Raw genomic sequence first — 27,318 nt, forward strand, 5'->3', positions numbered from 1 at the left:
GTACGCTCGCGTTCGACCGCCGCGCGAGTAGCTTCAACTCCTAACGAAACAATCGTAGTACGTCTACTATATACACGTGTAAATTAGGATTCGTTTGCTCTCTTAACATCTGAAAGAGCGGTTAATCGCGCTGCAACGAAACATTCATGCGTACCATGTAAACTGGGATTCGTTCGCTCTCTCAATATTTGAAAGAGCGGTCAATCGCGCTGCCGGTTATTCGTCCAGCTCGCTCATTAGCTATGAAAAGCTATCGAGTTACTTCGAACGCATAGCTTAAAACTTTGCCATTGCGTAACGAATATTCCCGGCTCAAACGAATCGTTGATATTGTGCAAATTAGGAGTCGTGTGTACTCTCATACTTCGACGGCGTGGTTGTTCGCGCTCGATAATATTCGACTCGTTCACTCATTGGCTAAACGCATAGCGTTCAAGATCTCGCCGATTCGTACGAAGGTTGCAGGCTCGTTACCGCCGCCTCACGCGCTTTAGATTATTTCGTCAGCATTTTGAAAACTACGGTAAATATTTTCCTTTTAAATAATTATAATCGCGTGGAAATGACCTTACGCGAAAGTAGGCTTTTCGCTAGAGATAATTCCGCAAAGATAAAAACTGATGGAGCAACCTTAGCTACGCGCTGGCCCGCGCTCATCACCGAACTTAGTTGCCGTCGTAACGTAGATTCCACGTTCCGGTTTGTAATTCGTTTCGAAACTTTTTGACACAATTTACCTTTTAGACTTTTACGCATCCGCGAGTACGGTTTTGTTTCATCACGATCGAAGACGATCGCTCGAGTTTACATTACGAGAATGCGTATTTTGCGGCGAAAGGCCGAGTCGAGTTTCGTTTAGTTATTTATTTTAGCTTTTAGGTAAACTCGTAACGCCGACATACGAGTTGCGCAATTAAAAGGAAATCTTAACACGAGTTTCTTGAGCTATTACGCCGCGCAAAATGAAAACGAATCGAAATTATATCCTCTTTAAAATACACGGGTAGCAGCGGCGCATGGCTGGTGAAGATGAGGAGATTGAAGCTAGCCGGATAGCATCAAGTACTAATAATATTCATATTATCCAGTTTCGGCTAAAACCTTTGAATGGAAATGATTTTTTATTTTATATCAAAAGATAGAGCGAATTAAAAGACTTTTAAATGGAAATGATTTTTTATTTTATATCAAAAGATAGAGCGAATTAAAAGACTTTTAAATGGAAATGATTTTTTATTTTATATCAAAAGATAGAGCGAATTAAAAGACTTTTAAATGGAAATGATTTTTTGTTTTAAATCAAGAGATAGAGCGAATTGAAAGACTTTTAAATGGAAATGATTTTTTATTTTACATCAAGAGATAGAGCGAGTTAAAAGACTTTCAAGCGGAAATGATTTTTTATTTTACATCAAGAGATAGAGCGAATTAAAAGACTTTCAAGCGGAAATGATTTTTTATTCTATATCAAGAGATAGAGTGAATTAAAGAAGCTTGAAAATTCTAAATTAGTATAATTTTGATAAAAACTAAAGGTCTACAGCACCCGATATTCCCAGGCGGTCACCCATCCAAGTACTAACCGGGCTCGACGTTGCTTAGCTTCAGTGATCGGACGAGAACTGGCGTTTTCAACGTGATATGGCCGTAGACATTTAGTAAGCTTCAACAGACGCTAATGAGAAACATGGCAATAATCAGCGAACGCCCATTGGACAATATAGTCACGGCTTGGTGAGCATTATTATAACTCTGCGTTAATAGCGTGTCTCGAAGAGCGCATCAGTGTCTACGGCCATATCACGTTGAAAACGCCAGTTCTCGTCCGATCACTGAAGCTAAGCAACGTCGAGCCCGGTTAGTACTTGGATGGGTGACCGCCTGGGAATACCGGGTGCTGTAGACTTTTTATTTATTTTTACATCTTGCTATCTTCATCGCGATCTTCGCGCTATCTTCATCTACATGTACATGTACATGTACATGTACATGTACATGTTCATGTACATGAACATGTACTACGTATGCGTTATATATATATACATATACTATGTACTATGTACTATGTACTACGTACGTGTAGTGTGTAACAGTATATATAACTTTGCTGCTGCATTTCCGCGTCAAAACCCTTCTGGCAAGCGTGATCAATTAAAGCGCGACACTTTTTGTAGTCGAAGGATGTACTCTACTCGTGTATAACGAAAACTGTTGCAGCGTCCGATCTCAACATAAAAATAACATATTCTCACTTTTAATCCGAAGAAATCTCTTTTAAAGGAAGTTTGTTACCTTTTCTCGACATAAAGTGACGCGCTATCGTAGATCTTATTAGTTTACCGGCTATCTAATGTCTACGCGTGTAAAGACAGGTGAGTAGTAAGCGCCGTTCTTTGGCTTGTTCTTCTCATCTACGAGTTCGAAAGAAAACAGCCCTACATAGAAAGCTTTTACTTACGCGAACAGGTGTGTTAAAAAGATGTTCACGTCGAACCAAATAAAGCGATGCTTTAGAAATGGTGTAATAGCCTCCAAACGAGTACGCTCGCGTTCGACCGCCGCGCGAGTAGCTTCAACTCCTAACGAAACAATCGTAGTACGTCTACTATATACACGTGTAAATTAGGATTCGTTTGCTCTCTCAACATCTGAAAGAGCGGTTAATCGCGCTGCAACGAAACATTCATGCGTACCATGTAAACTAGGATTCGTTCGCTCTCTCAATATTTGAAAGAGCGGTCAATCGCGCTGCCGGTTATTCGTCCAGCTCGCTCATTAGCTATGAAAAGCTATCGAGTTACTTCGAACGCATAGCTTAAAACTTTGCCATTGCGTAACGAATATTCCCGGCTCAAACGAATCGTTGATATTGTGCAAATTAGGAGTCGTGTGTACTCTCATACTTCGACGGCGTGGTTGTTCGCGCTCGATAATATTCGACTCGTTCACTCATTGGCTAAACGCATAGCGTTCAAGATCTCGCCGATTCGTACGAAGGTTGCAGGCTCGTTACCGCCGCTTCACGCGCTTTAGATTATTTCGTCAGCATTTTGAAAACTACGGTAAATATTTTCCTTTTAAATAATTATAATCGCGTGGAAATGACCTTACGCGAAAGTAGGCTTTTCGCTAGAGATAATTCCGCAAAGATAAAAACTGATGGAGCAACCTTAGCTACGCGCTGGCCCGCGCTCATCACCGAACTTAGTTGCCGTCGTAACGTAGATTCCACGTTCCGGTTTGTAATTCGTTTCGAAACTTTTTGACACAATTTACCTTTTAGACTTTTACGCATCCGCGAGTACGGTTTTGTTTCATCACGATCGAAGACGATCGCTCGAGTTTACATTACGAGAATGCGTATTTTGCGGCGAAAGGCCGAGTCGAGTTTCGTTTAGTTATTTATTTTAGCTTTTAGGTAAACTCGTAACGCCGACATACGAGTTGCGCAATTAAAAGGAAATCTTAACGCGAGTTTCTTGAGCTATTACGCCGCGCAAAATGAAAACGAATCGAAATTATATCCTCTTTAAAATACACGGGTAGCAGCGGCGCATGGCTGGTGAAGATGAGGAGATTGAAGCTAGCCGGATAGCATCAAGTACTAATAATATTCATATTATCCAGTTTCGGCTAAAACCTTTGAATGGAAATGATTTTTTATTTTATATCAAAAGATAGAGCGAATTAAAAGACTTTTAAATGGAAATGATTTTTTATTTTATATCAAAAGATAGAGCGAATTAAAAGACTTTTAAATGGAAATGATTTTTTGTTTTAAATCAAGAGATAGAGCGACTTAAAAGACTTTTAAATGGAAATGATTTTTTATTTTACATCAAGAGATAGAGCGAATTAAAAGACTTTCAAGCGGAAATGATTTTTTATTTTACATCAAGAGATAGAGCGAATTAAAAGACTTTTAAATGGAAATGATTTTTTATTTTACATCAAGAGATAGAGCGAGTTAAAAGACTTTCAAGCGGAAATGATTTTTTATTTTACATCAAGAGATAGAGCGAATTAAAAGACTTTCAAGCGGAAATGATTTTTTATTCTATATCAAGAGATAGAGTGAATTAAAGAAGCTTGAAAATTCTAAATTAGTATAATTTTGATAAAAACTAAAGGTCTACAGCACCCGGTATTCCCAGGCGGTCACCCATCCAAGTACTAACCGGGCTCGACGTTGCTTAGCTTCAGTGATCGGACGAGAACTGGCGTTTTCAACGTGATATGGCCGTAGACATTTAGTAAGCTTCAACAGACGCTAATGAGAAACGTGGCAATAATCAGCGAACGCCCATTGGACAATATAGTCACGGCTTGGTGAGCATTATTATAACTCTGCGTTAATAGCGTGTCTCGAAGAGCGCATCAGTGTCTACGGCCATATCACGTTGAAAACGCCAGTTCTCGTCCGATCACTGAAGCTAAGCAACGTCGAGCCCGGTTAGTACTTGGATGGGTGACCGCCTGGGAATACCGGGTGCTGTAGACTTTTTATTTATTTTTACATCTTGCTATCTTCATCGCGATCTTCGCGCTATCTTCATCTACATGTACATGTACATGTACATGTTCATGTACATGAACATGTACTACGTATGCGTTATATATATATACATATACTATGTACTATGTACTATGTACTATGTACTACGTACGTGTAGTGTGTAACAGTATATATAACTTTGCTGCTGCATTTCCGCGTCAAAACCCTTCTGGCAAGCGTGATCAATTAAAGCGCGACACTTTTTGTAGTCGAAGGATGTACTCTACTCGTGTATAACGAAAACTGTTGCAGCGTCCGATCTCAACATAAAAATAACATATTCTCACTTTTAATCCGAAGAAATCTCTTTTAAAGGAAGTTTGTTACTTTTTCTCGACATAAAGTGACGCGCTATCGTAGATCTTATTAGTTTACCGGCTATCTAATGTCTACGCGTGTAAAGACAGGTGAGTAGTAAGCGCCGTTCTTTGGCTTGTTCTTCTCATCTACGAGTTTGAAAGAAAACAGCCCTACATAGAAAGCTTTTACTTACGCGAACAGGTGTGTTAAAAAGATGTTCACGTCGAACCAAATAAAGCGATGCTTTAGAAATGGTGTAATAGCCTCCAAACGAGTACGCTCGCGTTCGACCGCCGCGCGAGTAGCTTCAACTCCTAACGAAACAATCGTAGTATGTCTACTATATACACGTGTAAATTAGGATTCGTTTGCTCTCTCAACATCTGAAAGAGCGGTTAATCGCGCTGCAACGAAACATTCATGCGTACCATGTAAACTAGGATTCGTTCGCTCTCTCAATATTTGAAAGAGCGGTCAATCGCGCTGCCGGTTATTCGTCCAGCTTGCTCATTAGCTATGAAAAGCTATCGAGTTACTTCGAACGCATAGCTTAAAACTTTGCCATTGCGTAACGAATATTCCCGGCTCAAACGAATCGTTGATATTGTGCAAATTAGGAGTCGTGTGTACTCTCATACTTCGACGGCGTAGTTGTTCGCGCTCGATAATATTCGACTCGTTCACTCATTGGCTAAACGCATAGCGTTCAAGATCTCGCCGATTCGTACGAAGGTTGCAGGCTCGTTACCGCCGCTTCACGCGCTTTAGATTATTTCGTCAGCATTTTGAAAACTACGGTAAATATTTTCCTTTTAAATAATTATAATCGCGTGGAAATGACCTTACGCGAAAGTAGGCTTTTCGCTAGAGATAATTCCGCAAAGATAAAAACTGATGGAGCAACCTTAGCTACGCGCTGGCCCGCGCTCATCACCGAACTTAGTTGCCGTCGTAACGTAGATTCCACGTTCCGGTTTGTAATTCGTTTCGAAACTTTTTGACACAATTTACCTTTTAGACTTTTACGCATCCGCGAGTACGGTTTTGTTTCATCACGACCGAAGACGATCGCTCGAGTTTACATTACGAGAATGCGTATTTTGCGGCGAAAGGCCGAGTCGAGTTTCGTTTAGTTATTTATTTTAGCTTTTAGGTAAACTCGTAACGCCGACATACGAGTTGCGCAATTAAAAGGAAATCTTAACGCGAGTTTCTTGAGCTATTACGCCGCGCAAAATGAAAACGAATCGAAATTATATCCTCTTTAAAATACACGGGTAGCAGCGGCGCATGGCTGGTGAAGATGAGGAGATTGAAGCTAGCCGGATAGCATCAAGTACTAATAATATTCATATTATCCAGTTTCGGCTAAAACCTTTGAATGGAAATGATTTTTTATTTTATATCAAAAGATAGAGCGAATTAAAAGACTTTTAAATGGAAATGATTTTTTATTTTATATCAAAAGATAGAGCGAATTAAAAGACTTTTAAATGGAAATGATTTTTTATTTTATATCAAAAGATAGAGCGAATTAAAAGACTTTTAAATGGAAATGATTTTTTGTTTTAAATCAAGAGATAGAGCGAATTAAAAGACTTTTAAATGGAAATGATTTTTTATTTTACATCAAGAGATAGAGCGAGTTAAAAGACTTTCAAGCGGAAATGATTTTTTATTTTACATCAAGAGATAGAGCGAATTAAAAGACTTTCAAGCGGAAATGATTTTTTATTCTATATCAAGAGATAGAGTGAATTAAAGAAGCTTGAAAATTCTAAATTAGTATAATTTTGATAAAAACTAAAGGTCTACAGCACCCGGTATTCCCAGGCGGTCACCCATCCAAGTACTAACCGGGCTCGACGTTGCTTAGTTCAGTGATCGGACGAGAACTGGCGTTTTCAACGTGATATGGCCGTAGACATTTAGTAAGCTTCAACAGACGCTAATGAGAAACGTGGCAATAATCAGCGAACGCCCATTGGACAATATAGTCACGGCTTGGTGAGCATTATTATAACTCTGCGTTAATAGCGTGTCTCGAAGAGCGCATCAGTGTCTACGGCCATATCACGTTGAAAACGCCAGTTCTCGTCCGATCACTGAAGCTAAGCAACGTCGAGCCCGGTTAGTACTTGGATGGGTGACCGCCTGGGAATACCGGGTGCTGTAGACTTTTTATTTATTTTTACATCTTGCTATCTTCATCGCGATCTTCGCGCTATCTTCATCTACATGTACATGTACATGTACATGTACATGTTCATGTACATGAACATGTACTACGTATGCGTTATATATATATACATATACTATGTACTATGTACTATGTACTATGTACTACGTACGTGTAGTGTGTAACAGTATATATAACTTTGCTGCTGCATTTCCGCGTCAAAACCCTTCTGGCAAGCGTGATCAATTAAAGCGCGACACTTTTTGTAGTCGAAGGATGTACTCTACTCGTGTATAACGAAAACTGTTGCAGCGTCCGATCTCAACATAAAAATAACATATTCTCACTTTTAATCCGAAGAAATCTCTTTTAAAGGAAGTTTGTTACTTTTTCTCGACATAAAGTGACGCGCTATCGTAGATCTTATTAGTTTACCGGCTATCTAATGTCTACGCGTGTAAAGACAGGTGAGTAGTAAGCGCCGTTCTTTGGCTTGTTCTTCTCATCTACGAGTTCGAAAGAAAACAGCCCTACATAGAAAGCTTTTACTTACGCGAACAGGTGTGTTAAAAAGATGTTCACGTCGAACCAAATAAAGCGATGCTTTAGAAATGGTGTAATAGCCTCCAAACGAGTACGCTCGCGTTCGACCGCCGCGCGAGTAGCTTCAACTCCTAACGAAACAATCGTAGTACGTCTACTATATACACGTGTAAATTAGGATTCGTTTGCTCTCTTAACATCTGAAAGAGCGGTTAATCGCGCTGCAACGAAACATTCATGCGTACCATGTAAACTAGGATTCGTTCGCTCTCTCAATATTTGAAAGAGCGGTCAATCGCGCTGCCGGTTATTCGTCCAGCTCGCTCATTAGCTATGAAAAGCTATCGAGTTACTTCGAACGCATAGCTTAAAACTTTGCCATTGCGTAACGAATATTCCCGGCTTAAACGAATCGTTGATATTGTGCAAATTAGGAGTCGTGTGTACTCTCATACTTCGACGGCGTGGTTGTTCGCGCTCGATAATATTCGACTCGTTCACTCATTGGCTAAACGCATAGCGTTCAAGATCTCGCCGATTCGTACGAAGGTTGCAGGCTCGTTACCGCCGCTTCACGCGCTTTAGATTATTTCGTCAGCATTTTGAAAACTACGGTAAATATTTTCCTTTTAAATAATTATAATCGCGTGGAAATGACCTTACGCGAAAGTAGGCTTTTCGCTAGAGATAATTCCGCAAAGATAAAAACTGATGGAGCAACCTTAGCTACGCGCTGGCCCGCGCTCATCACCGAACTTAGTTGCCGTCGTAACGTAGATTCCACGTTCCGGTTTGTAATTCGTTTCGAAACTTTTTGACACAATTTACCTTTTAGACTTTTACGCATCCGCGAGTACGGTTTTGTTTCATCACGATCGAAGACGATCGCTCGAGTTTACATTACGAGAATGCGTATTTTGCGGCGAAAGGCCGAGTCGAGTTTCGTTTAGTTATTTATTTTAGCTTTTAGGTAAACTCGTAACGCCGACATACGAGTTGCGCAATTAAAAGGAAATCTTAACGCGAGTTTCTTGAGCTATTACGCCGCGCAAAATGAAAACGAATCGAAATTATATCCTCTTTAAAATACACGGGTAGCAGCGGCGCATGGCTGGTGAAGATGAGGAGATTGAAGCTAGCCGGATAGCATCAAGTACTAATAATATTCATATTATCCAGTTTCGGCTAAAACCTTTGAATGGAAATGATTTTTTATTTTATATCAAAAGATAGAGCGAATTAAAAGACTTTTAAATGGAAATGATTTTTTATTTTATATCAAAAGATAGAGCGAATTAAAAGACTTTTAAATGGAAATGATTTTTTATTTTCTATCAAAAGATAGAGCGAATTAAAAGACTTTTAAATGGAAATGATTTTTTGTTTTAAATCAAGAGATAGAGCGAATTAAAAGACTTTTAAATGGAAATGATTTTTTATTTTACATCAAGAGATAGAGCGAGTTAAAAGACTTTCAAGCGGAAATTATTTTTTATTTTACATCAAGAGATAGAGCGAATTAAAAGACTTTCAAGCGGAAATGATTTTTTATTCTATATCAAGAGATAGAGTGAATTAAAGAAGCTTGAAAATTCTAAATTAGTATAATTTTGATAAAAACTAAAGGTCTACAGCACCCGGTATTCCCAGGCGGTCACCCATCCAAGTACTAACCGGGCTCGACATTGCTTAGCTTCAGTGATCGGACGAGAACTGGCGTTTTCAACGTGATATGGCCGTAGACATTTAGTAAGCTTCAACAGACGCTAATGAGAAACGTGGCAATAATCAGCGAACGCCCATTGGACAATATAGTCACGGCTTGGTGAGCATTATTATAACTCTGCGTTAATAGCGTGTCTCGAAGAGCGCAACAGTGTCTACGGCCATATCACGTTGAAAACGCCAGTTCTCGTCCGATCACTGAAGCTAAGCAACGTCGAGCCCGGTTAGTACTTGGATGGGTGACCGCCTGGGAATACCGGGTGCTGTAGACTTTTTATTTATTTTTACATCTTGCTATCTTCATCGCGATCTTCGCGCTATCTTCATCTACATGTACATGTACATGTACATGTTCATGTACATGAACATGTACTACGTATGCGTTATATATATATACATATACTATGTACTATGTACTATGTACTACGTACGTGTAGTGTGTAACAGTATATATAACTTTGCTGCTGCATTTCCGCGTCAAAACCCTTCTGGCAAGCGTGATCAATTAAAGCGCGACACTTTTTGTAGTCGAAGGATGTACTCTACTCGTGTATAACGAAAACTGTTGCAGCGTCCGATCTCAACATAAAAATAACATATTCTCACTTTTAATCCGAAGAAATCTCTTTTAAAGGAAGTTTGTTACTTTTTCTCGACATAAAGTGACGCGCTATCGTAGATCTTATTAGTTTACCGGCTATCTAATGTCTACGCGTGTAAAGACAGGTGAGTAGTAAGCGCCGTTCTTTGGCTTGTTCTTCTCATCTACGAGTTCGAAAGAAAACAGCCCTACATAGAAAGCTTTTACTTACGCGAACAGGTGTGTTAAAAAGATGTTCACGTCGAACCAAATAAAGCGATGCTTTAGAAATGGTGTAATAGCCTCCAAACGAGTACGCTCGCGTTCGACCGCCGCGCGAGTAGCTTCAACTCCTAACGAAACAATCGTAGTACGTCTACTATATACACGTGTAAATTAGGATTCGTTTGCTCTCTTAACATCTGAAAGAGCGGTTAATCGCGCTGCAACGAAACATTCATGCGTACCATGTAAACTAGGATTCGTTCGCTCTCTCAATATTTGAAAGAGCGGTCAATCGCGCTGCCGGTTATTCGTCCAGCTCGCTCATTAGCTATGAAAAGCTATCGAGTTACTTCGAACGCATAGCTTAAAACTTTGCCATTGCGTAACGAATATTCCCGGCTTAAACGAATCGTTGATATTGTGCAAATTAGGAGTCGTGTGTACTCTCATACTTCGACGGCGTGGTTGTTCGCGCTCGATAATATTCGACTCGTTCACTCATTGGCTAAACGCATAGCGTTCAAGATCTCGCCGATTCGTACGAAGGTTGCAGGCTCGTTACCGCCGCTTCACGCGCTTTAGATTATTTCGTCAGCATTTTGAAAACTACGGTAAATATTTTCCTTTTAAATAATTATAATCGCGTGGAAATGACCTTACGCGAAAGTAGGCTTTTCGCTAGAGATAATTCCGCAAAGATAAAAACTGATGGAGCAACCTTAGCTACGCGCTGGCCCGCGCTCATCACCGAACTTAGTTGCCGTCGTAACGTAGATTCCACGTTCCGGTTTGTAATTCGTTTCGAAACTTTTTGACACAATTTACCTTTTAGACTTTTACGCATCCGCGAGTACGGTTTTGTTTCATCACGATCGAAGACGATCGCTCGAGTTTACATTACGAGAATGCGTATTTTGCGGCGAAAGGCCGAGTCGAGTTTCGTTTAGTTATTTATTTTAGCTTTTAGGTAAACTCGTAACGCCGACATACGAGTTGCGCAATTAAAAGGAAATCTTAACGCGAGTTTCTTGAGCTATTACGCCGCGCAAAATGAAAACGAATCGAAATTATATCCTCTTTAAAATACACGGGTAGCAGCGGCGCATGGCTGGTGAAGATGAGGAGATTGAAGCTAGCCGGATAGCATCAAGTACTAATAATATTCATATTATCCAGTTTCGGCTAAAACCTTTGAATGGAAATGATTTTTTATTTTATATCAAAAGATAGAGCGAATTAAAAGACTTTTAAATGGAAATGATTTTTTATTTTATATCAAAAGATAGAGCGAATTAAAAGACTTTTAAATGGAAATGATTTTTTATTTTATATCAAAAGATAGAGCGAATTAAAAGACTTTTAAATGGAAATGATTTTTTGTTTTAAATCAAGAGATAGAGCGAATTAAAAGACTTTTAAATGGAAATGATTTTTTATTTTACATCAAGAGATAGAGCGAATTAAAAGACTTTCAAGCGGAAATGATTTTTTATTTTACATCAAGAGATAGAGCGAATTAAAAGACTTTCAAGCGGAAATGATTTTTTATTCTATATCAAGAGATAGAGTGAATTAAAGAAGCTTGAAAATTCTAAATTAGTATAATTTTGATAAAAACTAAAGGTCTACAGCACCCGGTATTCCCAGGCGGTCACCCATCCAAGTACTAACCGGGCTCGACGTTGCTTAGCTTCAGTGATCGGACGAGAACTGGCGTTTTCAACGTGATATGGCCGTAGACATTTAGTAAGCTTCAACAGACGCTAATGAGAAACGTGGCAATAATCAGCGAACGCCCATTGGACAATATAGTCACGGCTTGGTGAGCATTATTATAACTCTGCGTTAATAGCGTGTCTCGAAGAGCGCAACAGTGTCTATGGCCATATCACGTTGAAAACGCCAGTTCTCGTCCGATCACTGAAGCTAAGCAACGTCGAGCCCGGTTAGTACTTGGATGGGTGACCGCCTGGGAATACCGGGTGCTGTAGACTTTTTATTTATTTTTACATCTTGCTATCTTCATCGCGATCTTCGCGCTATCTTCATCTACATGTACATGTACATGTACATGTTCATGTACATGAACATGTACTACGTATGCGTTATATATATATACATATACTATGTACTATGTACTATGTACTACGTACGTGTAGTGTGTAACAGTATATATAACTTTGCTGCTGCATTTCCGCGTCAAAACCCTTCTGGCAAGCGTGATCAATTAAAGCGCGACACTTTTTGTAGTCGAAGGATGTACTCTACTCGTGTATAACGAAAACTGTTGCAGCGTCCGATCTCAACATAAAAATAACATATTCTCACTTTTAATCCGAAGAAATCTCTTTTAAAGGAAGTTTGTTACTTTTTCTCGACATAAAGTGACGCGCTATCGTAGATCTTATTAGTTTACCGGCTATCTAATGTCTACGCGTGTAAAGACAGGTGAGTAGTAAGCGCCGTTCTTTGGCTTGTTCTTCTCATCTACGAGTTCGAAAGAAAACAGCCCTACATAGAAAGCTTTTACTTACGCGAACAGGTGTGTTAAAAAGATGTTCACGTCGAACCAAATAAAGCGATGCTTTAGAAATGGTGTAATAGCCTCCAAACGAGTACGCTCGCGTTCGACCGCCGCGCGAGTAGCTTCAACTCCTAACGAAACAATCGTAGTACGTCTACTATATACACGTGTAAATTAGGATTCGTTTGCTCTCTTAACATCTGAAAGAGCGGTTAATCGCGCTGCAACGAAACATTCATGCGTACCATGTAAACTAGGATTCGTTCGCTCTCTCAATATTTGAAAGAGCGGTCAATCGCGCTGCCGGTTATTCGTCCAGCTCGCTCATTAGCTATGAAAAGCTATCGAGTTACTTCGAACGCATAGCTTAAAACTTTGCCATTGCGTAACGAATATTCCCGGCTTAAACGAATCGTTGATATTGTGCAAATTAGGAGTCGTGTGTACTCTCATACTTCGACGGCGTGGTTGTTCGCGCTCGATAATATTCGACTCGTTCACTCATTGGCTAAACGCATAGCGTTCAAGATCTCGCCGATTCGTACGAAGGTTGCAGGCTCGTTACCGCCGCTTCACGCGCTTTAGATTATTTCGTCAGCATTTTGAAAACTACGGTAAATATTTTCCTTTTAAATAATTATAATCGCGTGGAAATGACCTTACGCGAAAGTAGGCTTTTCGCTAGAGATAATTCCGCAAAGATAAAAACTGATGGAGCAACCTTAGCTACGCGCTGGCCCGCGCTCATCACCGAACTTAGTTGCCGTCGTAACGTAGATTCCACGTTCCGGTTTGTAATTCGTTTCGAAACTTTTTGACACAATTTACCTTTTAGACTTTTACGCATCCGCGAGTACGGTTTTGTTTCATCACGATCGAAGACGATCGCTCGAGTTTACATTACGAGAATGCGTATTTTGCGGCGAAAGGCCGAGTCGAGTTTCGTTTAGTTATTTATTTTAGCTTTTAGGTAAACTCGTAACGCCGACATACGAGTTGCGCAATTAAAAGGAAATCTTAACGCGAGTTTCTTGAGCTATTACGCCGCGCAAAATGAAAACGAATCGAAATTATATCCTCTTTAAAATACACGGGTAGCAGCGGCGCATGGCTGGTGAAGATGAGGAGATTGAAGCTAGCCGGATAGCATCAAGTACTAATAATATTCATATTATCCAGTTTCGGCTAAAACCTTTGAATGGAAATGATTTTTTATTTTATATCAAAAGATAGAGCGAATTAAAAGACTTTTAAATGGAAATGATTTTTTATTTTATATCAAAAGATAGAGCGAATTAAAAGACTTTTAAATGGAAATGATTTTTTATTTTATATCAAAAGATAGAGCGAATTAAAAGACTTTTAAATGGAAATGATTTTTTGTTTTAAATCAAGAGATAGAGCGAATTAAAAGACTTTTAAATGGAAATGATTTTTTATTTTACATCAAGAGATAGAGCGAGTTAAAAGACTTTCAAGCGGAAATGATTTTTTATTTTACATCAAGAGATAGAGCGAATTAAAAGACTTTCAAGCGGAAATGATTTTTTATTCTATATCAAGAGATAGAGTGAATTAAAGAAGCTTGAAAATTCTAAATTAGTATAATTTTGATAAAAACTAAAGGTCTACAGCACCCGGTATTCCCAGGCGGTCACCCATCCAAGTACTAACCGGGCTCGACGTTGCTTAGCTTCAGTGATCGGACGAGAACTGGCGTTTTCAACGTGATATGGCCGTAGACATTTAGTAAGCTTCAACAGACGCTAATGAGAAACGTGGCAATAATCAGCGAACGCCCATTGGACAATATAGTCACGGCTTGGTGAGCATTATTATAACTCTGCGTTAATAGCGTGTCTCGAAGAGCGCAACAGTGTCTATGGCCATATCACGTTGAAAACGCCAGTTCTCGTCCGATCACTGAAGCTAAGCAACGTCGAGCCCGGTTAGTACTTGGATGGGTGACCGCCTGGGAATACCGGGTGCTGTAGACTTTTTATTTATTTTTACATCTTGCTATCTTCATCGCGATCTTCGCGCTATCTTCATCTACATGTACATGTACATGTACATGTTCATGTACATGAACATGTACTACGTATGCGTTATATATATATACATATACTATGTACTATGTACTATGTACTACGTACGTGTAGTGTGTAACAGTATATATAACTTTGCTGCTGCATTTCCGCGTCAAAACCCTTCTGGCAAGCGTGATCAATTAAAGCGCGACACTTTTTGTAGTCGAAGGATGTACTCTACTCGTGTATAACGAAAACTGTTGCAGCGTCCGATCTCAACATAAAAATAACATATTCTCACTTTTAATCCGAAGAAATCTCTTTTAAAGGAAGTTTGTTACTTTTTCTCGACATAAAGTGACGCGCTATCGTAGATCTTATTAGTTTACCGGCTATCTAATGTCTACGCGTGTAAAGACAGGTGAGTAGTAAGCGCCGTTCTTTGGCTTGTTCTTCTCATCTACGAGTTCGAAAGAAAACAGCCCTACATAGAAAGCTTTTACTTACGCGAACAGGTGTGTTAAAAAGATGTTCACGTCGAACCAAATAAAGCGATGCTTTAGAAATGGTGTAATAGCCTCCAAACGAGTACGCTCGCGTTCGACCGCCGCGCGAGTAGCTTCAACTCCTAACGAAACAATCGTAGTACGTCTACTATATACACGTGTAAATTAGGATTCGTTTGCTCTCTTAACATCTGAAAGAGCGGTTAATCGCGCTGCAACGAAACATTCATGCGTACCATGTAAACTAGGATTCGTTCGCTCTCTCAATATTTGAAAGAGCGGTCAATCGCGCTGCCGGTTATTCGTCCAGCTCGCTCATTAGCTATGAAAAGCTATCGAGTTACTTCGAACGCATAGCTTAAAACTTTGCCATTGCGTAACGAATATTCCCGGCTTAAACGAATCGTTGATATTGTGCAAATTAGGAGTCGTGTGTACTCTCATACTTCGACGGCGTGGTTGTTCGCGCTCGATAATATTCGACTCGTTCACTCATTGGCTAAACGCATAGCGTTCAAGATCTCGCCGATTCGTACGAAGGTTGCAGGCTCGTTACCGCCGCTTCACGCGCTTTAGATTATTTCGTCAGCATTTTGAAAACTACGGTAAATATTTTCCTTTTAAATAATTATAATCGCGTGGAAATGACCTTACGCGAAAGTAGGCTTTTCGCTAGAGATAATTCCGCAAAGATAAAAACTGATGGAGCAACCTTAGCTACGCGCTGGCCCGCGCTCATCACCGAACTTAGTTGCCGTCGTAACGTAGATTCCACGTTCCGGTTTGTAATTCGTTTCGAAACTTTTTGACACAATTTACCTTTTAGACTTTTACGCATCCGCGAGTACGGTTTTGTTTCATCACGATCGAAGACGATCGCTCGAGTTTACATTACGAGAATGCGTATTTTGCGGCGAAAGGCCGAGTCGAGTTTCGTTTAGTTATTTATTTTAGCTTTTAGGTAAACTCGTAACGCCGACATACGAGTTGCGCAATTAAAAGGAAATCTTAACGCGAGTTTCTTGAGCTATTACGCCGCGCAAAATGAAAACGAATCGAAATTATATCCTCTTTAAAATACACGGGTAGCAGCGGCGCATGGCTGGTGAAGATGAGGAGATTGAAGCTAGCCGGATAGCATCAAGTACTAATAATATTCATATTATCCAGTTTCGGCTAAAACCTTTGAATGGAAATGATTTTTTATTTTATATCAAAAGATAGAGCGAATTAAAAGACTTTTAAATGGAAATGATTTTTTATTTTATATCAAAAGATAGAGCGAATTAAAAGACTTTTAAATGGAAATGATTTTTTATTTTATATCAAAAGATAGAGCGAATTAAAAGACTTTTAAATGGAAATGATTTTTTGTTTTAAATCAAGAGATAGAGCGAATTAAAAGACTTTTAAATGGAAATGATTTTTTATTTTACATCAAGAGATAGAGCGAGTTAAAAGACTTTCAAGCGGAAATGATTTTTTATTTTACATCAAGAGATAGAGCGAATTAAAAGACTTTCAAGCGGAAATGATTTTTTATTCTATATCAAGAGATAGAGTGAATTAAAGAAGCTTGAAAATTCTAAATTAGTATAATTTTGATAAAAACTAAAGGTCTACAGCACCCGGTATTCCCAGGCGGTCACCCATCCAAGTACTAACCGGGCTCGACGTTGCTTAGCTTCAGTGATCGGACGAGAACTGGCGTTTTCAACGTGATATGGCCGTAGACATTTAGTAAGCTTCAACAGACGCTAATGAGAAACGTGGCAATAATCAGCGAACGCCCATTGGACAATATAGTCACGGCTTGGTGAGCATTATTATAACTCTGCGTTAATAGCGTGTCTCGAAGAGCGCAACAGTGTCTATGGCCATATCACGTTGAAAACGCCAGTTCTCGTCCGATCACTGAAGCTAAGCAACGTCGAGCCCGGTTAGTACTTGGATGGGTGACCGCCTGGGAATACCGGGTGCTGTAGACTTTTTATTTATTTTTACATCTTGCTATCTTCATCGCGATCTTCGCGCTATCTTCATCTACATGTACATGTACATGTACATGTTCATGTACATGAACATGTACTACGTATGCGTTATATATATATACATATACTATGTACTATGTACTACGTACGTGTAGTGTGTAACAGTATATATAACTTTGCTGCTGCATTTCCGCGTCAAAACCCTTCTGGCAAGCGTGATCAATTAAAGCGCGACACTTTTTGTAGTCGAAGGATGTACTCTACTCGTGTATAACGAAAACTGTTGCAGCGTCCGATCTCAACATAAAAATAACATATTCTCACTTTTAATCCGAAGAAATCTCTTTTAAAGGAAGTTTGTTACTTTTTCTCGACATAAAGTGACGCGCTATCGTAGATCTTATTAGTTTACCGGCTATCTAATGTCTACGCGTGTAAAGACAGGTGAGTAGTAAGCGCCGTTCTTTGGCTTGTTCTTCTCATCTACGAGTTCGAAAGAAAACAGCCCTACATAGAAAGCTTTTACTTACGCGAACAGGTGTGTTAAAAAGATGTTCACGTCGAACCAAATAAAGCGATGCTTTAGAAATGGTGTAATAGCCTCCAAACGAGTACGCTCGCGTTCGACCGCCGCGCGAGTAGCTTCAACTCCTAACGAAACAATCGTAGTACGTCTACTATATACACGTGTAAATTAGGATTCGTTTGCTCTCTTAACATCTGAAAGAGCGGTTAATCGCGCTGCAACGAAACATTCATGCGTACCATGTAAACTAGGATTCGTTCGCTCTCTCAATATTTGAAAGAGCGGTCAATCGCGCTGCCGGTTATTCGTCCAGCTCGCTCATTAGCTATGAAAAGCTATCGAGTTACTTCGAACGCATAGCTTAAAACTTTGCCATTGCGTAACGAATATTCCCGGCTTAAACGAATCGTTGATATTGTGCAAATTAGGAGTCGTGTGTACTCTCATACTTCGACGGCGTGGTTGTTCGCGCTCGATAATATTCGACTCGTTCACTCATTGGCTAAACGCATAGCGTTCAAGATCTCGCCGATTCGTACGAAGGTTGCAGGCTCGTTACCGCCGCTTCACGCGCTTTAGATTATTTCGTCAGCATTTTGAAAACTACGGTAAATATTTTCCTTTTAAATAATTATAATCGCGTGGAAATGACCTTACGCGAAAGTAGGCTTTTCGCTAGAGATAATTCCGCAAAGATAAAAACTGATGGAGCAACCTTAGCTACGCGCTGGCCCGCGCTCATCACCGAACTTAGTTGCCGTCGTAACGTAGATTCCACGTTCCGGTTTGTAATTCGTTTCGAAACTTTTTGACACAATTTACCTTTTAGACTTTTACGCATCCGCGAGTACGGTTTTGTTTCATCACGATCGAAGACGATCGCTCGAGTTTACATTACGAGAATGCGTATTTTGCGGCGAAAGGCCGAGTCGAGTTTCGTTTAGTTATTTATTTTAGCTTTTAGGTAAACTCGTAACGCCGACATACGAGTTGCGCAATTAAAAGGAAATCTTAACGCGAGTTTCTTGAGCTATTACGCCGCGCAAAATGAAAACGAATCGAAATTATATCCTCTTTAAAATACACGGGTAGCAGCGGCGCATGGCTGGTGAAGATGAGGAGATTGAAGCTAGCCGGATAGCATCAAGTACTAATAATATTCATATTATCCAGTTTCGGCTAAAACCTTTGAATGGAAATGATTTTTTATTTTATATCAAAAGATAGAGCGAATTAAAAGACTTTTAAATGGAAATGATTTTTTATTTTATATCAAAAGATAGAGCGAATTAAAAGACTTTTAAATGGAAATGATTTTTTATTTTATATCAAAAGATAGAGCGAATTAAAAGACTTTTAAATGGAAATGATTTTTTGTTTTAAATCAAGAGATAGAGCGAATTAAAAGACTTTTAAATGGAAATGATTTTTTATTTTACATCAAGAGATAGAGCGAGTTAAAAGACTTTCAAGCGGAAATTATTTTTTATTTTACATCAAGAGATAGAGCGAATTAAAAGACTTTCAAGCGGAAATGATTTTTTATTCTATATCAAGAGATAGAGTGAATTAAAGAAGCTTGAAAATTCTAAATTAGTATAATTTTGATAAAAACTAAAGGTCTACAGCACCCGGTATTCCCAGGCGGTCACCCATCCAAGTACTAACCGGGCTCGACGTTGCTTAGCTTCAGTGATCGGACGAGAACTGGCGTTTTCAACGTGATATGGCCGTAGACATTTAGTAAGCTTCAACAGACGCTAATGAGAAACGTGGCAATAATCAGCGAACGCCCATTGGACAATATAGTCACGGCTTGGTGAGCATTATTATAACTCTGCGTTAATAGCGTGTCTCGAAGAGCGCAACAGTGTCTATGGCCATATCACGTTGAAAACGCCAGTTCTCGTCCGATCACTGAAGCTAAGCAACGTCGAGCCCGGTTAGTACTTGGATGGGTGACCGCCTGGGAATACCGGGTGCTGTAGACTTTTTATTTATTTTTACATCTTGCTATCTTCATCGCGATCTTCGCGCTATCTTCATCTACATGTACATGTACATGTACATGTTCATGTACATGAACATGTACTACGTATGCGTTATATATATATACATATACTATGTACTATGTACTATGTACTACGTACGTGTAGTGTGTAACAGTATATATAACTTTGCTGCTGCATTTCCGCGTCAAAACCCTTCTGGCAAGCGTGATCAATTAAAGCGCGACACTTTTTGTAGTCGAAGGATGTACTCTACTCGTGTATAACGAAAACTGTTGCAGCGTCCGATCTCAACATAAAAATAACATATTCTCACTTTTAATCCGAAGAAATCTCTTTTAAAGGAAGTTTGTTACTTTTTCTCGACATAAAGTGACGCGCTATCGTAGATCTTATTAGTTTACCGGCTATCTAATGTCTACGCGTGTAAAGACAGGTGAGTAGTAAGCGCCGTTCTTTGGCTTGTTCTTCTCATCTACGAGTTCGAAAGAAAACAGCCCTACATAGAAAGCTTTTACTTACGCGAACAGGTGTGTTAAAAAGATGTTCACGTCGAACCAAATAAAGCGATGCTTTAGAAATGGTGTAATAGCCTCCAAACGAGTACGCTCGCGTTCGACCGCCGCGCGAGTAGCTTCAACTCCTAACGAAACAATCGTAGTACGTCTACTATATACACGTGTAAATTAGGATTCGTTTGCTCTCTTAACATCTGAAAGAGCGGTTAATCGCGCTGCAACGAAACATTCATGCGTACCATGTAAACTAGGATTCGTTCGCTCTCTCAATATTTGAAAGAGCGGTCAATCGCGCTGCCGGTTATTCGTCCAGCTCGCTCATTAGCTATGAAAAGCTATCGAGTTACTTCGAACGCATAGCTTAAAACTTTGCCATTGCGTAACGAATATTCCCGGCTTAAACGAATCGTTGATATTGTGCAAATTAGGAGTCGTGTGTACTCTCATACTTCGACGGCGTGGTTGTTCGCGCTCGATAATATTCGACTCGTTCACTCATTGGCTAAACGCATAGCGTTCAAGATCTCGCCGATTCGTACGAAGGTTGCAGGCTCGTTACCGCCGCTTCACGCGCTTTAGATTATTTCGTCAGCATTTTGAAAACTACGGTAAATATTTTCCTTTTAAATAATTATAATCGCGTGGAAATGACCTTACGCGAAAGTAGGCTTTTCGCTAGAGATAATTCCGCAAAGATAAAAACTGATGGAGCAACCTTAGCTACGCGCTGGCCCGCGCTCATCACCGAACTTAGTTGCCGTCGTAACGTAGATTCCACGTTCCGGTTTGTAATTCGTTTCGAAACTTTTTGACACAATTTACCTTTTAGACTTTTACGCATCCGCGAGTACGGTTTTGTTTCATCACGATCGAAGACGATCGCTCGAGTTTACATTACGAGAATGCGTATTTTGCGGCGAAAGGCCGAGTCGAGTTTCGTTTAGTTATTTATTTTAGCTTTTAGGTAAACTCGTAACGCCGACATACGAGTTGCGCAATTAAAAGGAAATCTTAACGCGAGTTTCTTGAGCTATTACGCCGCGCAAAATGAAAACGAATCGAAATTATATCCTCTTTAAAATACACGGGTAGCAGCGGCGCATGGCTGGTGAAGATGAGGAGATTGAAGCTAGCCGGATAGCATCAAGTACTAATAATATTCATATTATCCAGTTTCGGCTAAAACCTTTGAATGGAAATGATTTTTTATTTTATATCAAAAGATAGAGCGAATTAAAAGACTTTTAAATGGAAATGATTTTTTATTTTATATCAAAAGATAGAGCGAATTAAAAGACTTTTAAATGGAAATGATTTTTTATTTTATATCAAAAGATAGAGCGAATTAAAAGACTTTTAAATGGAAATGATTTTTTGTTTTAAATCAAGAGATAGAGCGAATTAAAAGACTTTTAAATGGAAATGATTTTTTATTTTACATCAAGAGATAGAGCGAGTTAAAAGACTTTCAAGCGGAAATTATTTTTTATTTTACATCAAGAGATAGAGCGAATTAAAAGACTTTCAAGCGGAAATGATTTTTTATTCTATATCAAGAGATAGAGTGAATTAAAGAAGCTTGAAAATTCTAAATTAGTATAATTTTGATAAAAACTAAAGGTCTACAGCACCCGGTATTCCCAGGCGGTCACCCATCCACGTACTAACCGGGCTCGACGTTGCTTAGCTTCAGTGATCGGACGAGAACTGGCGTTTTCAACGTGATATGGCCGTAGACATTTAGTAAGCTTCAACAGACGCTAATGAGAAACGTGGCAATAATCAGCGAACGCCCATTGGACAATATAGTCACGGCTTGGTGAGCATTATTATAACTCTGCGTTAATAGCGTGTCTCGAAGAGCGCAACAGTGTCTATGGCCATATCACGTTGAAAACGCCAGTTCTCGTCCGATCACTGAAGCTAAGCAACGTCGAGCCCGGTTAGTACTTGGATGGGTGACCGCCTGGGAATACCGGGTGCTGTAGACTTTTTATTTATTTTTACATCTTGCTATCTTCATCGCGATCTTCGCGCTATCTTCATCTACATGTACATGTACATGTACATGTTCATGTACATGAACATGTACTACGTATGCGTTATATATATATACATATACTATGTACTATGTACTATGTACTATGTACTATGTACTACGTACGTGTAGTGTGTAACAGTATATATAACTTTGCTGCTGCATTTCCGCGTCAAAACCCTTCTGGCAAGCGTGATCAATTAAAGCGCGACACTTTTTGTAGTCGAAGGATGTACTCTACTCGTGTATAACGAAAACTGTTGCAGCGTCCGATCTCAACATAAAAATAACATATTCTCACTTTTAATCCGAAGAAATCTCTTTTAAAGGAAGTTTGTTACTTTTTCTCGACATAAAGTGACGCGCTATCGTAGATCTTATTAGTTTACCGGCTATCTAATGTCTACGCGTGTAAAGACAGGTGAGTAGTAAGCGCCGTTCTTTGGCTTGTTCTTCTCATCTACGAGTTCGAAAGAAAACAGCCCTACATAGAAAGCTTTTACTTACGCGAACAGGTGTGTTAAAAAGATGTTCACGTCGAACCAAATAAAGCGATGCTTTAGAAATGGTGTAATAGCCTCCAAACGAGTACGCTCGCGTTCGACCGCCGCGCGAGTAGCTTCAACTCCTAACGAAACAATCGTAGTACGTCTACTATATACACGTGTAAATTAGGATTCGTTTGCTCTCTTAACATCTGAAAGAGCGGTTAATCGCGCTGCAACGAAACATTCATGCGTACCATGTAAACTAGGATTCGTTCGCTCTCTCAATATTTGAAAGAGCGGTCAATCGCGCTGCCGGTTATTCGTCCAGCTCGCTCATTAGCTATGAAAAGCTATCGAGTTACTTCGAACGCATAGCTTAAAACTTTGCCATTGCGTAACGAATATTCCCGGCTCAAACGAATCGTTGATATTGTGCAAATTAGGAGTCGTGTGTACTCTCATACTTCGACGGCGTGGTTGTTCGCGCTCGATAATATTCGACTCGTTCACTCATTGGCTAAACGCATAGCGTTCAAGATCTCGCCGATTCGTACGAAGGTTGCAGGCTCGTTACCGCCGCTTCACGCGCTTTAGATTATTTCGTCAGCATTTTGAAAACTACGGTAAATATTTTCCTTTTAAATAATTATAATCGCGTGGAAATGACCTTACGCGAAAGTAGGCTTTTCGCTAGAGATAATTCCGCAAAGATAAAAACTGATGGAGCAACCTTAGCTACGCGCTGGCCCGCGCTCATCACCGAACTTAGTTGCCGTCGTAACGTAGATTCCACGTTCCGGTTTGTAATTCGTTTCGAAACTTTTTGACACAATTTACCTTTTAGACTTTTACGCATCCGCGAGTACGGTTTTGTTTCATCACGATCGAAGACGATCGCTCGAGTTTACATTACGAGAATGCGTATTTTGCGGCGAAAGGCCGAGTCGAGTTTCGTTTAGTTATTTATTTTAGCTTTTAGGTAAACTCGTAACGCCGACATACGAGTTGCGCAATTAAAAGGAAATCTTAACGCGAGTTTCTTGAGCTATTACGCCGCGCAAAATGAAAACGAATCGAAATTATATCCTCTTTAAAATACACGGGTAGCAGCGGCGCATGGCTGGTGAAGATGAGGAGATTGAAGCTAGCCGGATAGCATCAAGTACTAATAATATTCATATTATCCAGTTTCGGCTAAAACCTTTGAATGGAAATGATTTTTTATTTTATATCAAAAGATAGAGCGAATTAAAAGACTTTTAAATGGAAATGATTTTTTATTTTATATCAAAAGATAGAGCGAATTAAAAGACTTTTAAATGGAAATGATTTTTTATTTTATATCAAAAGATAGAGCGAATTAAAAGACTTTTAAATGGAAATGATTTTTTGTTTTAAATCAAGAGATAGAGCGAATTAAAAGACTTTTAAATGGAAATGATTTTTTATTTTACATCAAGAGATAGAGCGAGTTAAAAGACTTTCAAGCGGAAATTATTTTTTATTTTACATCAAGAGATAGAGCGAATTAAAAGACTTTCAAGCGGAAATGATTTTTTATTCTATATCAAGAGATAGAGTGAATTAAAGAAGCTTGAAAATTCTAAATTAGTATAGTTTTGATAAAAACTAAAGGTCTACAGCACCCGGTATTCCCAGGCGGTCACCCATCCACGTACTAACCGGGCTCGACGTTGCTTAGCTTCAGTGATCGGACGAGAACTGGCGTTTTCAACGTGATATGGCCGTAGACATTTAGTAAGCTTCAACAGACGCTAATGAGAAACGTGGCAATAATCAGCGAACGCCCATTGGACAATATAGTCACGGCTTGGTGAGCATTATTATAACTCTGCGTTAATAGCGTGTCTCGAAGAGCGCAACAGTGTCTATGGCCATATCACGTTGAAAACGCCAGTTCTCGTCCGATCACTGAAGCTAAGCAACGTCGAGCCCGGTTAGTACTTGGATGGGTGACCGCCTGGGAATACCGGGTGCTGTAGACTTTTTATTTATTTTTACATCTTGCTATCTTCATCGCGATCTTCGCGCTATCTTCATCTACATGTACATGTACATGTACATGTTCATGTACATGAACATGTACTACGTATGCGTTATATATATATACATATACTATGTACTATGTACTATGTACTATGTACTATGTACTACGTACGTGTAGTGTGTAACAGTATATATAACTTTGCTGCTGCATTTCCGCGTCAAAACCCTTCTGGCAAGCGTGATCAATTAAAGCGCGACACTTTTTGTAGTCGAAGGATGTACTCTACTCGTGTATAACGAAAACTGTTGCAGCGTCCGATCTCAACATAAAAATAACATATTCTCACTTTTAATCCGAAGAAATCTCTTTTAAAGGAAGTTTGTTACTTTTTCTCGACATAAAGTGACGCGCTATCGTAGATCTTATTAGTTTACCGGCTATCTAATGTCTACGCGTGTAAAGACAGGTGAGTAGTAAGCGCCGTTCTTTGGCTTGTTCTTCTCATCTACGAGTTCGAAAGAAAACAGCCCTACATAGAAAGCTTTTACTTACGCGAACAGGTGTGTTAAAAAGATGTTCACGTCGAACCAAATAAAGCGATGCTTTAGAAATGGTGTAATAGCCTCCAAACGAGTACGCTCGCGTTCGACCGCCGCGCGAGTAGCTTCAACTCCTAACGAAACAATCGTAGTACGTCTACTATATACACGTGTAAATTAGGATTCGTTTGCTCTCTTAACATCTGAAAGAGCGGTTAATCGCGCTGCAACGAAACATTCATGCGTACCATGTAAACTAGGATTCGTTCGCTCTCTCAATATTTGAAAGAGCGGTCAATCGCGCTGCCGGTTATTCGTCCAGCTCGCTCATTAGCTATGAAAAGCTATCGAGTTACTTCGAACGCATAGCTTAAAACTTTGCCATTGCGTAACGAATATTCCCGGCTCAAACGAATCGTTGATATTGTGCAAATTAGGAGTCGTGTGTACTCTCATACTTCGACGGCGTGGTTGTTCGCGCTCGATAATATTCGACTCGTTCACTCATTGGCTAAACGCATAGCGTTCAAGATCTCGCCGATTCGTACGAAGGTTGCAGGCTCGTTACCGCCGCTTCACGCGCTTTAGATTATTTCGTCAGCATTTTGAAAACTACGGTAAATATTTTCCTTTTAAATAATTATAATCGCGTGGAAATGACCTTACGCGAAAGTAGGCTTTTCGCTAGAGATAATTCCGCAAAGATAAAAACTGATGGAGCAACCTTAGCTACGCGCTGGCCCGCGCTCATCACCGAACTTAGTTGCCGTCGTAACGTAGATTCCACGTTCCGGTTTGTAATTCGTTTCGAAACTTTTTGACACAATTTACCTTTTAGACTTTTACGCATCCGCGAGTACGGTTTTGTTTCATCACGATCGAAGACGATCGCTCGAGTTTACATTACGAGAATGCGTATTTTGCGGCGAAAGGCCGAGTCGAGTTTCGTTTAGTTATTTATTTTAGCTTTTAGGTAAACTCGTAACGCCGACATACGAGTTGCGCAATTAAAAGGAAATCTTAACGCGAGTTTCTTGAGCTATTACGCCGCGCAAAATGAAAACGAATCGAAATTATATCCTCTTTAAAATACACGGGTAGCAGCGGCGCATGGCTGGTGAAGATGAGGAGATTGAAGCTAGCCGGATAGCATCAAGTACTAATAATATTCATATTATCCAGTTTCGGCTAAAACCTTTGAATGGAAATGATTTTTTATTTTATATCAAAAGATAGAGCGAATTAAAAGACTTTTAAATGGAAATGATTTTTTATTTTATATCAAAAGATAGAGCGAATTAAAAGACTTTTAAATGGAAATGATTTTTTATTTTATATCAAAAGATAGAGCGAATTAAAAGACTTTTAAATGGAAATGATTTTTTGTTTTAAATCAAGAGATAGAGCGAATTAAAAGACTTTTAAATGGAAATGATTTTTTATTTTACATCAAGAGATAGAGCGAGTTAAAAGACTTTCAAGCGGAAATGATTTTTTATTTTACATCAAGAGATAGAGCGAATTAAAAGACTTTCAAGCGGAAATGATTTTTTATTCTATATCAAGAGATAGAGTGAATTAAAGAAGCTTGAAAATTCTAAATTAGTATAATTTTGATAAAAACTAAAGGTCTACAGCACCCGGTATTCCCAGGCGGTCACCCATCCAAGTACTAACCGGGCTCGACGTTGCTTAGCTTCAGTGATCGGACGAGAACTGGCGTTTTCAACGTGATATGGCCGTAGACATTTAGTAAGCTTCAACAGACGCTAATGAGAAACGTGGCAATAATCAGCGAACGCCCATTGGACAATATAGTCACGGCTTGGTGAGCATTATTATAACTCTGCGTTAATAGCGTGTCTCGAAGAGCACATCAGTGTCTACGGCCATATCACGTTGAAAACGCCAGTTCTCGTCCGATCACTGAAGCTAAGCAACGTCGAGCCCGGTTAGTACTTGGATGGGTGACCGCCTGGGAATACCGGGTGCTGTAGACTTTTTATTTATTTTTACATCTTGCTATCTTCATCG

At 39.6% G+C, this 27,318-nt stretch overlaps 22 non-coding genes across 22 annotated transcripts; 11 read left to right on the forward strand and 11 right to left on the reverse strand.

Moving 5' to 3' along the window:
• Nucleotides 1-1,534: 1,534 nt before the first annotated feature.
• On the reverse strand, nucleotides 1,535-1,653 carry LOC137409071 (5S ribosomal RNA). Its single transcript, XR_010980317.1, has one exon. It is a non-coding gene; the product is annotated as a 5S ribosomal RNA (ribosomal RNA).
• A 134-nt stretch (nucleotides 1,654-1,787) lies between these two features.
• On the forward strand, nucleotides 1,788-1,906 carry LOC137409715 (5S ribosomal RNA). Its single transcript, XR_010980923.1, has one exon. It is a non-coding gene; the product is annotated as a 5S ribosomal RNA (ribosomal RNA).
• Nucleotides 1,907-4,129: 2,223 nt separating this feature from the next.
• Nucleotides 4,130-4,248, reverse strand: LOC137409340 (5S ribosomal RNA). Its single transcript, XR_010980565.1, has one exon. It is a non-coding gene; the product is annotated as a 5S ribosomal RNA (ribosomal RNA).
• Nucleotides 4,249-4,382: 134 nt separating this feature from the next.
• On the forward strand, nucleotides 4,383-4,501 carry LOC137409716 (5S ribosomal RNA). The gene has a single exon (XR_010980924.1). It is a non-coding gene; the product is annotated as a 5S ribosomal RNA (ribosomal RNA).
• A 2,162-nt stretch (nucleotides 4,502-6,663) lies between these two features.
• On the reverse strand, nucleotides 6,664-6,781 carry LOC137409210 (5S ribosomal RNA). Its single transcript, XR_010980446.1, has one exon. It is a non-coding gene; the product is annotated as a 5S ribosomal RNA (ribosomal RNA).
• A 134-nt stretch (nucleotides 6,782-6,915) lies between these two features.
• LOC137409719 (5S ribosomal RNA) lies at nucleotides 6,916-7,034 on the forward strand. The gene has a single exon (XR_010980926.1). It is a non-coding gene; the product is annotated as a 5S ribosomal RNA (ribosomal RNA).
• A 2,168-nt stretch (nucleotides 7,035-9,202) lies between these two features.
• Nucleotides 9,203-9,321, reverse strand: LOC137409082 (5S ribosomal RNA). The gene has a single exon (XR_010980327.1). It is a non-coding gene; the product is annotated as a 5S ribosomal RNA (ribosomal RNA).
• Nucleotides 9,322-9,455: 134 nt separating this feature from the next.
• LOC137409720 (5S ribosomal RNA) lies at nucleotides 9,456-9,574 on the forward strand. The gene has a single exon (XR_010980927.1). It is a non-coding gene; the product is annotated as a 5S ribosomal RNA (ribosomal RNA).
• Nucleotides 9,575-11,729: 2,155 nt separating this feature from the next.
• Nucleotides 11,730-11,848, reverse strand: LOC137409341 (5S ribosomal RNA). Its single transcript, XR_010980566.1, has one exon. It is a non-coding gene; the product is annotated as a 5S ribosomal RNA (ribosomal RNA).
• Nucleotides 11,849-11,982: 134 nt separating this feature from the next.
• Nucleotides 11,983-12,101, forward strand: LOC137409085 (5S ribosomal RNA). Its single transcript, XR_010980330.1, has one exon. It is a non-coding gene; the product is annotated as a 5S ribosomal RNA (ribosomal RNA).
• Nucleotides 12,102-14,256: 2,155 nt separating this feature from the next.
• LOC137409342 (5S ribosomal RNA) lies at nucleotides 14,257-14,375 on the reverse strand. Its single transcript, XR_010980567.1, has one exon. It is a non-coding gene; the product is annotated as a 5S ribosomal RNA (ribosomal RNA).
• A 134-nt stretch (nucleotides 14,376-14,509) lies between these two features.
• Nucleotides 14,510-14,628, forward strand: LOC137409087 (5S ribosomal RNA). Its single transcript, XR_010980332.1, has one exon. It is a non-coding gene; the product is annotated as a 5S ribosomal RNA (ribosomal RNA).
• Nucleotides 14,629-16,783: 2,155 nt separating this feature from the next.
• On the reverse strand, nucleotides 16,784-16,902 carry LOC137409345 (5S ribosomal RNA). The gene has a single exon (XR_010980569.1). It is a non-coding gene; the product is annotated as a 5S ribosomal RNA (ribosomal RNA).
• A 134-nt stretch (nucleotides 16,903-17,036) lies between these two features.
• LOC137409088 (5S ribosomal RNA) lies at nucleotides 17,037-17,155 on the forward strand. Its single transcript, XR_010980333.1, has one exon. It is a non-coding gene; the product is annotated as a 5S ribosomal RNA (ribosomal RNA).
• A 2,148-nt stretch (nucleotides 17,156-19,303) lies between these two features.
• Nucleotides 19,304-19,422, reverse strand: LOC137409346 (5S ribosomal RNA). Its single transcript, XR_010980570.1, has one exon. It is a non-coding gene; the product is annotated as a 5S ribosomal RNA (ribosomal RNA).
• A 134-nt stretch (nucleotides 19,423-19,556) lies between these two features.
• On the forward strand, nucleotides 19,557-19,675 carry LOC137409089 (5S ribosomal RNA). Its single transcript, XR_010980334.1, has one exon. It is a non-coding gene; the product is annotated as a 5S ribosomal RNA (ribosomal RNA).
• A 2,155-nt stretch (nucleotides 19,676-21,830) lies between these two features.
• LOC137409151 (5S ribosomal RNA) lies at nucleotides 21,831-21,949 on the reverse strand. The gene has a single exon (XR_010980391.1). It is a non-coding gene; the product is annotated as a 5S ribosomal RNA (ribosomal RNA).
• Nucleotides 21,950-22,083: 134 nt separating this feature from the next.
• LOC137409090 (5S ribosomal RNA) lies at nucleotides 22,084-22,202 on the forward strand. Its single transcript, XR_010980335.1, has one exon. It is a non-coding gene; the product is annotated as a 5S ribosomal RNA (ribosomal RNA).
• Nucleotides 22,203-24,371: 2,169 nt separating this feature from the next.
• Nucleotides 24,372-24,490, reverse strand: LOC137409152 (5S ribosomal RNA). The gene has a single exon (XR_010980392.1). It is a non-coding gene; the product is annotated as a 5S ribosomal RNA (ribosomal RNA).
• A 134-nt stretch (nucleotides 24,491-24,624) lies between these two features.
• On the forward strand, nucleotides 24,625-24,743 carry LOC137409091 (5S ribosomal RNA). Its single transcript, XR_010980336.1, has one exon. It is a non-coding gene; the product is annotated as a 5S ribosomal RNA (ribosomal RNA).
• A 2,169-nt stretch (nucleotides 24,744-26,912) lies between these two features.
• LOC137409347 (5S ribosomal RNA) lies at nucleotides 26,913-27,031 on the reverse strand. Its single transcript, XR_010980571.1, has one exon. It is a non-coding gene; the product is annotated as a 5S ribosomal RNA (ribosomal RNA).
• A 134-nt stretch (nucleotides 27,032-27,165) lies between these two features.
• On the forward strand, nucleotides 27,166-27,284 carry LOC137409721 (5S ribosomal RNA). The gene has a single exon (XR_010980928.1). It is a non-coding gene; the product is annotated as a 5S ribosomal RNA (ribosomal RNA).
• The last annotated feature ends 34 nt before the right edge of the window (nucleotides 27,285-27,318 follow it).

Source organism: Watersipora subatra, chromosome 11, assembly GCF_963576615.1.
Source record: "Watersipora subatra chromosome 11, tzWatSuba1.1, whole genome shotgun sequence".
NCBI classification, from domain to species: Eukaryota; Metazoa; Bryozoa; class Gymnolaemata; order Cheilostomatida; family Watersiporidae; genus Watersipora; species Watersipora subatra.